We start from the raw sequence: 13,274 nt of genomic DNA, 5'->3' as shown, positions 1-13,274 counted from the left end.
CCCGTACCAGACCGGGACCGGCAACGGGATCGCAACCCTCGGTGTTGCACCCGCACCTCGCTCAGCCAGTGAGCTGCCGGTCTGTATGTGGGACCCGACCCCTCGGCGGGAGCGCCACCGCGCTCCCAAGCGGCGCACTGTAGCAGTGCACCACCGGGCCGGCCCCGGATTTTTAATTTTGATGAAGTCTAATTTATCATCTGTTCCTTGGGACTAGTAGTACTTTTACTTATAGGTCTGTGATCTACTTCAGATTAATTTCTACATGTGGTGTAAGATTAGGATTAAAGTTCATTTTTTTCCTTACAAATATCCTTACAAACAGTAACAAACAACACTATTTGTTAAATGAAGACTTTGTGAGGAGCCAAGGGCAGCCACCTGCTCCTGGAAGCAGGCAAGCAGCAGAGCAGGCTCAGGGGACCAAGGCAGGAGCCGAGGGCAACATCCCCCACCTGAAGCAGGCAAGGATCATGACAAAAACACCACTTTTGTGCAGGTGGCCCACCACAGCCATTGCCACAGCTATGGCTACCTCAAAAGTGGCTTGATGCCACAGCAGTAGCCTCAGTCACTCTGCAGGTAGCCCATCAGATACTCGACTGCATTGACACAAGGAGTATCACCAGTGGAGACTGGAATAAGAGAACGTCTCTCTCCTCAAACCCCTCTCCAGAGTAATAGAAGAAGCAACTGCTCTTCCAGATAACCAGACATCAATGTAGAGATACTAGAAATACAAAAACCCAATAAAATATGACATCAACAAAAGGATACAGTAATTCTCAAATACTGGACATTATAGAGCAGGAAACCCTTGAAATGACTGAAAAGGAATTCCAAGCAACAATCTTAAGGAAACTGACTGAGATATGAGAAGACTCAGACAACATTATGAAACAAGAAAAAAAAAAATCTAGGATATGAGGAGGAAATTTATAAAAAGAGTAATACCTTAAAAAAGAATGTAGCAGAACTCATGGAACTGATAAGATTCACTCAACAAAATAAAAAATAAAAAAACACAACTGGGAGTTTAAGCAGCAGGCTAGACCAAGCAGAAGAAAGAATTTCTGATCTTGAAGATAGTCTTCTCAAAATAACCCAGGCAGACCAAAAAAAAAAAAAAAGAAAAAAGAAAAGAAAAGAATTTAAAAAAATGAAAATCTAAGAGAGCTAGCAGACAACCTTAAGCACACAAACATTCAAATCATGGGTGTTGCAGAAGGGGAGGAGAAAGGAAAAGGCATGGAAAACCTATTCAACATAATAATAACCGAAAACTTCCCAGGTATGGGGAGAGACATAGACATTCAGATCCAGGAGGCTCAAAGATTCCCGAACAGATTCAACCCAAAATACTCTCTCCAAGACACATTATAGTCAAACTGGCAAAGCTCAAAGACAAAGAGAGAATCTTAAAAGAAGCAAGAGAAAAGCATCAAATCACCTATAAGGGAGCCCCTATCAGACTAAGAGACTTCTCAACAGCAACCGTAGACACCAGAAGAAAATGGGATGATATATTCAAAATACTAAAATAAACTGCCAGCCAAGAATACTGTACCCAGCAAGGCTGTCCTTCAGAAATGAGGGGAAAATAGTGTATTTTCCAGACAAACGAAATCTACAAGAGTTCACCACCACATGACCAGCTCTGTGGGAAATCCTCAAGGGAATCCTGCATCAGGAAACCAAAAAAGTGATAATCACTCATCTTACCAGCTATAGTTCCAGTCAAACTTTGCTTTTTTCATAATTCAGTCTTGGTATGTGGTGTGTTTCTAGGAATTTATTCGCTTCATCTAGATGATTTAACTTGTTGACCAACAATTATTCATAGTATTCCCCTATAACCCTTTTGATTTATGTAAATTTGGTTGTGACAACCCTTCTTTCATTTTTGATTCATTATTTGAGTCTTCTCTTTTTTTAGTCCATTTAGTAAAGATTTGGCAGTTTTATGTATCTTGTCAAAAGTACCAACTTCTGGGGCCCGCCCGGTGGCGCACTGCTACAGTGCACCGCTTGGGAGCGAGGCGGCGCTCCTGCCGAGGGTTCGGATCCCACATACAGACCGGTTCCTGCTCACTGGCTGAGCGAGGGGCGGGCGCAGCACCGAGGGTTGCGATCCCGTTGCCAGTCCCGGTCCGGTATGGGCGCGACACTGAGGGTTGCGATCCGTTGCCGGACACGAAAAAAGACAAAAAAAAAAAAAAGTACCAACTTCTGGTTTCATAGGTTTTCTCTATTTTTTTTCTATTTTTTATTTCCTTTATCTATGTTCTAATTTTTGTTATTTACTCCCTTTGCTGGGTCTGTGCTTAGTTTGCTCTTCATTTTCTACTTTCCTTAGGTGCAAAGGTGATTCTTGATCTGAGATCTTTCTTTTTTACTAATATATTCATTTATATTAAATAAATTTCCCTTTTAGCAAAAAAAAATTTTTTTTAAGTTTTTTTTCAGTCATTTTTTTGGAGATATATCTGGAATTTAAACATACCTAGTTATTTTTAGTGCAGTTTTTCGTCCTGCTTTTACACTTAATATTACATCTTGAAAATTTGTCTTAAATACTCTTCAAAATTATGATTTTAATAACTGCATTATATTACATTTTATGCAAGTCCCTAATTAGCCATTCTCATATTGTTGGACATTCAATTTTTTCCCAATTTTTTTACCTTCAGATAACTGCCTTCCACACTAAAAAAATATTTTTTTCTTTGATTATTTACTTATGGTTTCAGGAGGTAGAATAATTGGTTGAAAGTGTGTGAACATTTTAAAGAGTTCTATTTATGAATCCAATGTATTCTTCAAAAAAGTTTTAGCAATTTATACTTATACTAGAAGATTTTGATGTTTCTCTCATAGCACCAGAATTATACAGTATCATATTTTTTCAGTTTGAGAAATGAAAAATGTCATTTTTTTGTTTTAATGTCCATTTCTATGTACATCTTAGGAAGTATTTATTAGCCACTTGTGTTTCTTTTGGGTGTGTGACTTGTCTGTTAAGGCCCTTCACCAAATTTCTGTTAAGATTTTTCTTTTTTTTTTTTTTTTCCTTTTTGTCTTTTTCCGAGTCCGGCAGCGGATCGCAACCCTCAGTGTTGCCCCCGTACCGGACCGGGACCAGCAACGGGATCGCAACCCTCGGTGTTGCCCCCGCACCTCGCTCAGCCAGTGAGCGGGAACCGGTCTGTATGTGGGATCTGAACCCTCGGCGGGAGCGCCGCCGCGCTTCCCATGCGGCGCACTACAGCAATGCGCCACCGGGCCGGCCCAAGATTTTTCTAATTCATTTTTAAGAGTTCTTTATGCATTATGGATGTTAATTTTTCGTGTGTTAAATTTGTTCCTTATATCAATTGACTTTAAATTCAGTTTGTGATGTTTTCCTTCATTTGTATGTTGAGGAAATAATTTTCTATCTAAACATTAAGTACATTTTTAAAATTAAAAAAAAAAACAAAAAACCAGAGGCAGACGTAATTCCCAAAACATCAAGAAAAAAAAAAAAGACTTTACTTTCCAATTAAGTTTTGAATATTACATTATAAAATAATTAGTTCTTTCCAACTAGTTACNCAAAAAACCAGAGGCAGACGTAATTCCCAAAACATCAAGAAAAAAAAAAAAGACTTTACTTTCCAATTAAGTTTTGAATATTACATTATAAAATAATTAGTTCTTTCCAACTAGTTACATAGTTCACTAGCTCATTGGTTAAAGAAATATACTTTTGAGGTAAGAATTATGGGCTCATTCCTTCAGGATCCAGGTAACTTAGCCTTGTTTTGTGGCCATGGAATGTATTCGTCCTAACCTGCAAGTCATTTGGTAGATTTGTACCATCTCTCTGAAGAAAGAGGATATAGGGATAACTCCATTGTGCTATCAGATAAAACATTAGAGCATATGCCCTACATGATAATTCACTAATTTAATTTTGTGTGAAAGACAGTACATTATTTTTGTGTGTGGGTATCTGAACCTTTGATCTTGGTGTTATAACACCATGCTCTAACCACCTGAGCTAACCAGCCAGGCCTCATTATACATTTAGTTTTTGTGCCATACTAAAATAAGTAGAAATAATGCTAATTCTAGTAAACATTAGGAAATAATTTTCCAGAGTGTTGTATACAGTAGGAAATGTTGATCTGACATTGTAGAGCTCATTTGTTGTTCGCTTTTGTGAGTAAATGATTATAAGTATAAAAATTTAAGACATAGGAAAATTTAAAATGTTGGTCTGCATATGCTTGTGCCAATACATAGACACATTACATAAACCCAGTCATTGGCTTACATTTCTAAGATACTGGCATTGGACATGAATTATATTTTAAGAGGCTGAATTTGAATTGTATTACTCTGTTAGATTTTGTGCCAGCTTTTGGTTAATCATTGTCTTTATTATGTTTGGTTCAAGATGACTCATTTTTCAAGGAACTTTATTATAACATTACATATTTACTACAGGAAGCCTGGACGGAAATGGAGCATCAGGTTATTGGAGATTTTCCCCCACCTCCAATGTTTATTGCACCAAGTATTATTAAAGTTAATTATTTTTCAATAACTGAATTCTCTGTAGAACCTAGTACTTCATTAACCAAATGTTACAGGACCGTTTATTCCTTTTACATGGCAGACAGATGTATCTTTGATGATTGCTTAAATATTGGCCATACTTCCATTCCATACTTTGACTAAACTTAGAATATTTTATTTTTACCAAGTTGAGTATTGTAATTGACTGATAATTTTGGAATCAGGGATTTGAGATTGAACCTTGCTTTTAAAAATTACTAGCTTTGGAAACAGGCAAATACTTAACTTCTCTGAGCCTTAGTATCTATTTGGGCATTAATGAGTGAATTCATACATTCACTCATTAATGAATTTGGATAAAAATATTTACCTTGCAAAATCAGAATTAGACGGACATACGAAAGGGTATCTAGCACTTAACAGGTGCTTAGTTCAGTGTAGTATTGTTATGATGATCATCGTGTGCTGACACTTGCTTATAGTAAATATTGAGGTTAAAGGTGCCAATCATTTAACCCTCCTCTCTCCAGGTTCTAACACAGAAATAATAGATTCATCATAAGGGAAATGTCCCAGTCTTTTTCTAAAATTTAGACTCTCTAATAATAGTGGAATAGTGAAAACACAACATGGATCTAGGGAGAAGTTGAGAGTCTGCTATAATCACCAACAAATCTAGACTGTATGACTTGCCTTTGGGAAGAGTTCAATCTGCATGCCTACTCTGAATACACTTAATCTGGTAGCTAGTGGGAAGATCACAAGCCTGCTTTGTACAACAGCTAGCAAAGAGCCTAGGCAACAGCTAGAGCAAGAAAGGGAGAGATAGCTCTATTTTCTATGAAGTAACTTCATTCCTTCTTGTTAAAAATGAAGTTCAAGGAAAGCTTTGGACTGTAACCTATCAAATTAATACCTCCCCCCTACTCTGCCCATTCCCCAGTCCCCTTTCCCAGGAGGAAGAAGAGGAGGCATGAGTGTGTGGAATAGAGACTGGAAGAGTTTTCTGTAATACCTAATACAATAACCACCCCTGCCCCTCCCCATGTTAGAAAGAGAAGGGAAGCCCCATTCTTTATCTTTATAATGTGACGTTAGTATGAGTGCCTCCCTACTTTGAAAAAGTAAATTTCACTTATTTATGTACAGGGTTTTTGTAGGCCATAGATTAAATACAATATAAGAGCTATGTGAAAATTAAAAGCAGCCATGTTAGAGAAATCTAATTAAATATTAGCTTAAGGAAATATGATGTGTCTTTTTAACTTGTTAATAGAAAAATTGGTGATGGTAATGAAAATGAACCCCCCCCAAAAGTATAAATATAGTCAATAAAAGTCACAAGTCATCTATTGCCAATAGGTGATAAGAGTTCTGTTTGCAAATATATATTTAAGACATCTACTTAACCAAATAATAGAATACTTTTTTAGAAATAAAAATCTCCATCAGTAAATCAAAAACAGTAGTCTTAGGAAAAAAAGGAAGACAAGTGGTATAGAAAGGTAAATTGTAAGTCTGTGCCATAAATTAGTAATTTTAAATATGTAGGAAATATATTTTAGTAGTGAATATTATTTTATCTTAAAAAATAAAAATTTGAAAGTAATCATTTACTGGTACTTCAGAAGAAACCAGTGAACATGTAGCAGAATAGTAAATAAATGTCAGGTAAGCCATTAAGTGTGTCATTAGCTATTAACAAAGATTACAGTTCTGGAAATAATTTAAGATGTGCCTCCCCATCCTCCCTTCTGTACTCTTTAGCCATGATTTATAAAATAGAATTAGAAGAATAATGTACATGCTCATAATTTGAAGCATAGGATAATGGCTAAGAATTTGGGCTCCAGAGTTTAGGTTTTTACTAGTTTGTGTCCTTGAGCAAATTATTTAGTCTTCTGTGCCTCATTTGTAGAGTGGGGGTAATAGAAGTATCTAATTCATAGGGTGATTGTGAGAATTAAATTAGGTTATTAGTGACTTTAGTGGAATTGTAGATACCAGTTTGCTACAGGGTAAGTGGTGAACAGAAAATGAAAATGTCAGAACAACTATAGCGTACTCATATCAGAGCTTCTTATGGGAGCTAGAGGGAGTTTGATTTAAAATTGAATGTGAATTTTGTTAGTTGGTAGAAATGTAAATATGAGGGTATTTCAAAAAGTTTGTGGAAAAGTAGAATGGGAACATAATATAAATCTTTCTATGAACTTTTTGAAGTACCCTTGTATATTTATATGCTGAGGGCAAATGACCAGTGAATAGGTCACATGTGAGAGAGGGGGAGCATGTATGATGGTCTCTACAGATAGTAGTAGGGAATGTATTACAAAGCACTGGGAGAAGGATTAGCATTTAACCAAAAGGACACATCTCAACGAGTGGGAGAAAAGGAGGTTAAGGATGCTGATTTGGGGAAAGGTATCTCTACCTGAAGTCTACTATTTTCTCTTTGAAAAAGGAAGTGAGGACACATTCTGAGTAAGTATGAGGTGAAGGTAGTGAAGCTGAAACCTAGGAGAGTGTTGTAAAGATTTGAAATAGTAACTGAGGCTAATTAATGGGAGTTGCAGTTCATTTGGGAAATGTAGAGAGGCCAAAATGAGTTTGATGACCATGGATTTTGTGGTGGCCTTTATTGTGTATATATATATTCTCATTTCCTTCCCCACCCTCCCTCTGTCTCTGTCTCTCTCTCTGCAGTACTTGGCAGCCACTGTGTGGGAACACATTTGAAAAGCTGGGCAGTTTAATTGATCTGGTATTGGGGGGCACAGGAATTGAGAAAGGAGAGCGGTGTGAGAAGAAGCAGGGGCCAAAAGTTGAAGGTGTTGCAGTGATAATGATTGAAATTATGTATCTTAAGGGTCTAGGCTGGGCAGGGAACTAATTGAAGTCAAGAATAAGGCTAATAGGTAGGGAGAAAATGAAAGAATATTAACACCAGAAGTTTCCATAAGGCTAAAGAGTAAAGTGTGAAGGGGAAAAGGAGTGAAAAGAGATGAAGGGTAAGAGCTTGTGGTTATAAACCAAGACAATGTTTTAAGATTTTAAATGAGTAACTGTTCTGGGTGATGAGTGGTCATAGAAGTGTATTATTCAGTTGAGTAGTGGAAGTAAAGACCACTGTAATTGGATATCTCTTCAAGTCCTTAAGGAGGAGAGCAGCTAAGATAGATATTCACTTGGATCTGAAAGTCATCCTGGCTGATGGTGGCTCAAAAGGCAAGTTAGATATTAAGACGTGTTTCTGAGTTGGAGAGTGACTGGGACGCTGGTTGATGATAATGAAAAATTTGGTTAGATAGGGCCCAATTATAAGTAAAGGAGGGAGGTTTTAACAGGAGACTTTTGGAGTAATTATATGTGTGTCACAGTAGGAAGAAGATAGGAAAATGCTCTTATCTCCCAGTCTGCTCTACTAGAGGTATAAGGGAAAGAATAGATGCCATTTGGGCTCAGCTGAAATGGAGGGGTTGTCCAGGGGGAAGCTGGTTTCCATTAGGGCACAGAAGTAGAGTGAGGTTCTGTTAAAGGGTCTAGGGAAGTTTATTTGTAAAAGAAGAAGCATTACAAAGGGCATAGTAAGAAAGGTTGGAAAAGAGTGCAACCTATTTGGGAGAATGGGTAGGAAAGAGAAGGAACCAAGCTTTATAGAAATCTGAGGTCTGTCATTTACTAGTCAGGTGGTAAATGTGTAGGGAAACAGAAATGACCTATGTGTTATTGTGGAAGCATGGAAGAAGACCATTTGCTTTGAGGTGATAATAAGTATTACATGTAGCATCATTTATGCCTGTCTCAAAAAACAATTTTGACACAGTGTTGTTCCTTAATGAGACGAACAATGGCTGGTTGAATAAGGTTGTTAAGATTCAGAATAGACATATCAGTACTGTGTAAACATAGGTAGGGAAGTAAGAATTTCAAGGATAATTACTTATGGTCTTTGCTATACATAAGCAGTAGACAGTAGTCTTTTGGGAATTTGGTGTAAGTACTTGTATGGATAAGTGTTAATTTGTGGTTGTCAGACATATTTGATTCATTCAACAGATATTTATTGAACTCTTTGCTGGTCTTTGGAATCAAAAGGTTTTTTGTGTGTGTGCTTGAACTCCCTTTCTCTAGTTGAAAAAATAATTTAAAGAATTCTGGCACTCATTCAGACTCATAAACTTTCTTTGTAGAGACAGTAATCCTCAAGTTCAGCAGTTTGGCTCTAAACATCATAACAGTTCTAAATTCATATCTAAAGGAATGTTTTAAATCTTTTTGGCATTTTTTAAGAGTTTTTGCAGACATTCATTTGATAGTATTGGCATGCCTTTTATTGAATCTTTGGTGGGAGAAAATAACACGTAAAGCAAAGGACTGAAATTTCCAGTGCTCTGCAGGGGAGAATAGGGGAAACAGACAGGATATGCGGGCCCACCCACAGCGTAATTTGTTCCAGGTCTTTGCCACCACCTCTGTTCTCCACCGGTTGCCTGCCGTATTCTCCTAGGGATGACCCTGATAAGGTGGATTGCATCCTCTAATTGTTGACTGCAGCAGCAAAATGGCAGTGGTATAGGACTTTTAAGTCCTTTTAAATGAAGGATACCTGTATTCTAATTTCCATCAATCGAGTTGAATTTCTGAAGATTTTGTGATCTTTGCTAGTTTTCAAAATGTTTTCTTGGCTGCATGCTAGCTGGGAATTATAACTGTGAAAGCTTTCCTGTCAAAATCTAGCTATTTAATATATAATTATAATAACTAACAAAGTTATTGAGCACCACACTATCAATTCTGTTTCAAGTTCTTTACATGTATTGACTCATTTAATCCTCACAATAAGCTATGAAGGAGTTAGTATTATTTTTCTCATTTTATAGATGAGGAAACAGACTTTATAGATACCCTCTTTTTCATAGAGGCCTTTTCTACATGATTCGGTGTAAGTTACAGTTGCCTGGACTTAACGTAAGGCTTGGGTTAAGTAACTTGCCCAAGGTCACACAGCTAGGCTCAGTGTATGCCAATTTTTAACTTGGTTTATGAAGTTGAACTTATATGACTATTAAACTTTTAAAAACTTAAATACGGGCCGAGCCCGTGGCCCACTCGGGAGAGCGTGGTGCTGGGAGCACAGTAGCCCTCCTGCCGCGGGTTCGGATCCTATATAGGGATGGCCGGTGCACTCACAGCGTTCACTGGCTGAGCGTGGTGCGGCTGGTCTCAAAAAAGGACAAAAAAAAAAAAAACTTAAATACAAGTTGTAAGTATGACATACTAACACTTTCCATGATCCAGCTATCCCACTTCGGGTATATATCCAAAGGAATTAAAATCAATATGTTGAAGAGATATCTGCACTCCTATCTTCACTGCAGTATTATTTACACTAGCCAAGATAGGGAAACAACCGAAATGACCAACGGATGAATGGATTTTTAAAATGTGATATAAAAAAACAATGGAATATTATTCAACCTTAAAAAGAGGAAAATCCTTTCTCTTGTGACAACATGGATGAACCTAGAGGACATTATGCTAAGTGAATAATAAGCCCGGCACAGAGAGACAAATACACATGATCTTGCTATTATATGTGGAGTCTAAAAAAAGTCAAACTCATAGAAGTGGAGTATAGAATGGTGGTTGTGGGGGTCGGGTGGTATGCAGTTGTGGACAGAGAAAGGGCAGATGGTCAAAAAGTTTCAGTTAAGACAGGAGGAATAGGCTCTGGTTATCTATTTCACAGCATGGTGACTATAATTAATAATGTGTGTATACTTCAAAATAGCTAAAAGAGTGGATTTTAAATGTTCTCACTACAGAAATAAGTGTTTGAGGTGATGGAAATGTTAATTGATTTGATCATTCCACAATGTATATGTGTATCAAAACATCACATTGTACCCCATAAATATATACAGTTATTATTTGTCTATTAAAAATAAAATAAAACTTTGAAAAATAACTTTCCCTAAATATCATTTAAAGGTAAGTTTTTTCCCCCCTCATAGTCCAGTAGACATAGTTTATCTTTCCATCTATGGTAGCCCTTTTTTTTTTTTTAATCATCAGAGAATCTGAAATAAAAACATTTTGAATCCATATTGCATATAGTATGATGTTTTCCTCAACTTGAATAAATTTGGTTTATTACTAAGCAAGCCAAATGTCTTGGCATAGCTGTAATTAAAGTTATTAATATAGTAAAGTTCAAATGAACTTTAAATAAATTTTATTTTTAGTATAGGAGATGGTATCATTTACCTATGGAAGGAATTGTACAAGGTGTCTGTAAAGTCTGGAATCACAGATTAATATTATCAATGATTTTTATACATATTTATGTTTCCAGACTTTGTAGATGTCCTCTATTTCATACAGGTCTTTTCTACAAGTTTTGGTGTAAGTTGCAGTTGCCTGGATGTAAAGAGGGAAAGAGTCAGAACAGACATAAAATGATATTACACATTGTACCATATGTATACTGAGAGGAAGGCCTGCACCCCACCAGTTTGGTAGGGAAAAATTCCCCTATAACTATAGTATCTATAGTGGTAATAATAATGAAAATTTGCAACATCAGCCAATATTCAGGGCTTGCTGTGTGTTGGGTATAGTGCTAAAGCACTTTGTATGTGTTTATCCTTGTGTGATATATAGATATTATTATCTTTCTTTAAAAAAAAATAACAGAAATCTAAGTTGTAGAGCTATTAAATGACTTTGGGCAAGCTACATAACCAATTAGTGGCAAAGACAGGTTTTGAACCTAGGTTGCTCTGATTTCAGGGTCTATGGCTTAATCTCTTGTGTACTATGCTGTATGGCAGGAGTTAGCAAACTTTTTCTCTGAAGGTCCAGATAGTAAATATTTCAGGCTTTGTGGGCCACATGGTCTCTGGTGGAACTACTCCACTTTGCTGTTTTGTAAAGCAGCCATAGATAATATCTAGAAGAATAGGTGGGGCTGTGTTCTGATAAAACCTTATTTATGGACAGTGAATTTCATATAATTTTTATGTGTCTGAAATACTGTTCTTTGAATTGCTTTTCAGCTGTTTAAAAAAGTAAAAAAATCATTCTCAGTTCGCTGGCCCTACAGAAACACATGATGGGATCAGATTTGACTTGTGGGCGGTAGTTTGCTGACCCCTGCTGAAAGGCTAGGATAACAGAAATGGAGAATTCATCCAACAGTATTTTTTTAGAATAAACTAGTATTGTTAGGTACAATTACAAATTAGAAATGAATCTAGGCAAATGTTCTTTTCAGTAGATATTCATGAGATGCTCATTGTAGGACTCTATAACATTACAGTTCTTCCCATTATCATACCATATGTTTTTTAAAATCATAAATATGCATTTCTTAGTTTGCAATAAATTGCCATGTTGCTCTGTAATCATCAAAAGAATTTTGATTCTAGACCTTTTCTTTTTGTCTATTAGGGGCTGAGGTAATTTGATTTTTCTGTTAAGAGAAAGGAGTGTTGGAAATAAAATGAAGGCTTCTCAAAAAAAGATGATTCATGCAGAATTTACAAAATTGGCTATTTAGATTACAATTTGACATTTATAAAATTGACGTTGTAGAATGAGTTTAGTATAAGTTTGGCTTGTGTGCAACAAAAAACACTTCCAGATGTGATCACTGATATATGATTCTGAATTAAAATGCTTAATGAAAACTTTGTGTTGACAAGTCAACACTAATAAAATAAAAATCTGTCCTTATGCATACATAGTGAAACTTATCAGCAAATTTTTGCATTTTTATATTTGGTAAGGAAAAGAGATACACTAAAAGTAAACTAATTTCAGTTAGACCAATAACAATTATTGGTGTTGAGTTAAATGGTTATTTATAGAGAATACATGGTTGGCACTGAGTCAGCTTCCCTGGCTTGCCTCACCCTCAATAAGTTTGGTTTTAAAGGCTGTGTGGTGTGGCCTGGATCAGCAGGCACTCAAATGGAGGAATCAAAAAATCTTTTAACACAAAAGGAAAGGTTCTTTTTAAGAATTGTCAAGTTGAATGAATCAGTCAGATTCTAGACAGAAATGGAGAAATTATTTGTTATACTAATAACACTATGTCAGAATCGTTTAGTGGTTGGCTATTGCCTATAGTATAAATCCAGTTTTTTTGGAGTTAGGATTCAAAACCTTCTGTAATTTGTCCCCAGCCTTCCTTTCCAGCCTTGATTTTCATACTCCTCTGTTAAGAGACTGTGTAGTCAGTCTGTTACCCACTCATTTATCCACAAATATTCTATCACTTTGGAATTTTCTTCTTTCTCTTTTCTGACTAGCCAGTTTCTGCTTATGCTTCAGGACCTAAATCACATCTCTTTTAAGTAGCACCACTCTTTAATGTGATCTTTTTTCCCTCTAAATTCCTAGGACTTTTTGCCTCTGTCACTCATTTGACAATTACTCTCGTACTGCTTTGTGACATTTCTTATAAAAGTATTGTATATTTACTTTTGTCACCCCAGCTAGATGGAAAACTCCTTGAGAATAGAGGCTGTATCAGGGCCAGCCCGTGGCTCACTCGGTAGAGTGCGGTGCTGATAACACCAAGGCCGCGGGTTCGGATCCTATATAGGGATGGCCGGTTTGCTCACTGGCTGAGCGTGGTGCTGACAACACCAAGCCAAGGGTTGAGATCCCCTTACCGGTCATCTTTAAAAAAAAAAAAAATA

Source organism: Galeopterus variegatus, unplaced genomic scaffold (assembly GCF_000696425.1).
Source record: "Galeopterus variegatus unplaced genomic scaffold, G_variegatus-3.0.2 Scaffold511, whole genome shotgun sequence".
Lineage (NCBI taxonomy): Eukaryota > Metazoa > Chordata > Mammalia > Dermoptera > Cynocephalidae > Galeopterus > Galeopterus variegatus.
The sequence above is the reverse complement of the archived record's forward strand: the minus strand, read 5'-3'. Positions refer to the sequence as shown.